This window comes from Aplidium turbinatum, chromosome 17, assembly GCF_918807975.1.
Source record: "Aplidium turbinatum chromosome 17, kaAplTurb1.1, whole genome shotgun sequence".
Lineage (NCBI taxonomy): Eukaryota > Metazoa > Chordata > Ascidiacea > Aplousobranchia > Polyclinidae > Aplidium > Aplidium turbinatum.
The window spans coordinates 17,057,452-17,060,354 of record NC_137488.1 but is presented as its reverse complement, the minus strand read 5'-3'; the positions used below and the strand labels follow the sequence as shown (position 1 = coordinate 17,060,354).

General features: G+C 38.2%; 1 long non-coding RNA gene across 1 annotated transcript; it reads right to left on the bottom strand.

Annotated features, from left to right (window-relative positions):
- Positions 1-484: 484 nt before the first annotated feature.
- LOC145786104 (uncharacterized) lies at positions 485-2,199 on the bottom strand. Its single transcript, XR_014291271.1, has 3 exons — positions 2,188-2,199; positions 1,403-1,491; positions 485-524 (listed from the first exon to the last, which is right to left on the bottom strand). It is a non-coding gene; the product is annotated as an uncharacterized LOC145786104 (long non-coding RNA).
- Positions 2,200-2,903: the final 704 nt, after the last annotated feature.

The following is a 2,903-nucleotide window of genomic DNA, read 5'->3' as shown; positions in this document are numbered from 1 at the left end:
TTTTGGCATGGCAGTAAATGTTTGCCACAACAGAGAGGCGTGCAGTGCAGCCGACAAACAGCGACAATAAAGTAAAGTTCAGTGAGTGACACTCATCGTAAAGCAGAACATGGGGATCTCATAGACCCTGATATGAAGACATTGCACTGGTTGCAACAATTGGGAGATGTTGCTTGAATTGCTGCCTCACAAGCAAGAAGAAGAAGGTCGTAAAGTTGGATACAATCGTCATATAGCGAGGTTGAGTTCGTGTAAAACCATTTCCGTGCAACTACAACTATCGCTTGCGGCCAATTCAAAATTTGCCTTCCATAAACACACTCATTTTACCATTAACCAATGACTTATTGCGTTAAAATCTGATACTCACACTAAATTCATGGTGTTATAATGATCCTTCTCCGGTGTGGTTAAATTAGGGGGTCCGCCGAAACCTACGTCTATGCAGCCCACTCTTCGCCAGATGGTGATGAGACAATCTAATTCGTGTTTTCCTCTATAGAACAAGCAGTGTTGTGGAAAGTCTAAACATATTCATAAAGCTCAGTTCAAGTGAGCACATTTTAAACAAACCAAAGTCAACATTCACCAGGCACAGATTCGGTATACTGTTTCAATGATAGAGCTGTGTGTCCCAAGAGGTTTGATCTTACTTTGTCATGCAATCTCAACATTTCTCAAAATATCATGTGCAAATTTAACCGCTTACGACCCTTAGGTTTTTAACTGGGTAAGGGTGAATCGATAAGCAACCCCAATTCTAAAACATAAACCCCTAAACCAAATATGCTTAGATAGGTTATCATCAACAAAAATGAGTAATGACAATGGACTACTGTTTATGAAGGTCATTTGTTTAGTCTGTGACGGTCTATCCTAGAGTGAAAATGTGTGATGGCACGATGTATTTCGTTAGCAAACATCACGGATTCAGAACTCCGAAGACAATTATTTAAAAAGGCCGCTGATTGCAGCAGTCATAAAACATCATAAGCATACTAACAAGAAAACTTCTTCCTTTTGTAGACTTCTGCTATGTTTAGCTTAAATATTTTTTTGTCGTGATAGTCAGAAATAAAAATAAACTAAACTGAAGCTATGGCATTCAGTTTTCACCACCAATAGAACGAGACCAACAAGATTATAACATTTGACCATGGACAACTATACGTACGGTCTGATTTGTAACGTTTGGCACACTTCTGCTAACAGTCTGACAGAGATTTTATAAAAATGACATCATTTCATTGTTCAATTTCTGGTATAATAGAACCCTGTATATTGCATGGGTGGTGAGAAAGCAAGCAGCATGTCTATTTCAAGTAAGCCTTGCTGCTAACGTTGATACCGGTACTAAAACTGTCAACAAGGCATTGCTTGACTAAGATTACAATCATCTTACATATTCCAAAGCAGTCCAGTTGTGATTGCTTGACCAACTTCGGAGATATCGCATCCGAATTTGTGTCAGAGAAATAATCTTGCACGCCACTGAGATACAAAGATAAGTTTAATATGACGAGAGCATTAGACATAACAAGAATGAATATGAATACTGATAAAATTGGGTGTTCATCAGTACAATTATAGTTTCTAGCACTAGTTGCAACGTTCATCTGATGAAAGTGAAAGCAACAACAAACAGGTTGATTTATTGCTTCACTGACGTTTCGCGCACCATTTATTCGCTCTGAGGATGCGCATTGTCATAGTGCGCGAAACGTCAGTGAAGCAATAAATCAACCTGTTTTTTGTTGCTTTTACTTTCAATTTCATCCGATAAACGTTGCAACTAGTGCTAGAAAAGAATCAATATGATAATAAAATAATCATACAGAATTTGACAGCAAATTTGCATATAAGGGTCCATAGGTAAATGAAAGCGTAATTCAATTGGGTTGAAATCATATTTTTGTCACAAACCACTTTATTAATTAATTAGCCAAAAATAATCACGTTTTACACTTAAACTTGTCGAACCAAAAGAACAACAAAACCGCTGTTAATCAGTAAAGTTTTAATCAAGCACGGAAAAACACAACACTTCTCTGGGCAAGATCTCGAATGCTGGTCTGTAACACTGCCGGCTTTGTTAACCGCCGAGAGCAACGAATGTCTGTCAGGGACACAGCGTCACATGAAAACACATTAATGTTACTGCACCATTAAGATCATACATAAAATTACCGCAAGTCTTTTTTGTTAATGGTTCTGTTCTCACTGTCTGTAATGTTGCTAGGATATTTCCAACCTTCTTTGATGCATCCCCGTTTAAGCCAGATGGTTATCTGGCAGGTCTCAGAATGAGGCCCTCGATAAAATCGACATCCTTTTGGAAATTCTAAAAGATGAGCAATAGATTAGTTTCTATTTCGTTTCGATATTTCGTTTCGAAAGTTTCTATTTCGTTTCGAAAGTTTCTATTTCGTTTCGATATTTCGTTTCGTAGCAATAGATTAGTTTCTATTAGTTTATACACAAAAGACAATTCATTCACACAGCGCTATTGAAACCATTGATCAACTGTTCGAGCCTTACTTAAACCAAAGCAACCCTTCTGTGCTGCCACATCTGGTGATAAAGCTTTCTCTGTAAGGTTTTTCACAAATTCTTCGTGATCACTGAAAAATTAATTTTGATCATCAGCACTCGAAACGAACATCCCAATGCGGCGTATTGATACACGGTTGGTTTTGAATCTTTATCCTCGGACTGACAAATCCATGTTAGGTTATTCCAGGTAGTTTCGCATACTTGTAGAGGCTTTTGACGAAGAGCCGGTTACAGAGATTGACAGAGTGAAGTTTCCGATTGTTGAAATGTTGTTGCCGGGGAATTATTCCATTCATTAGGTGCCACTGAATGGAGAGCTGTCCTGAAATGCGTTGCTCAAGCGCACACCC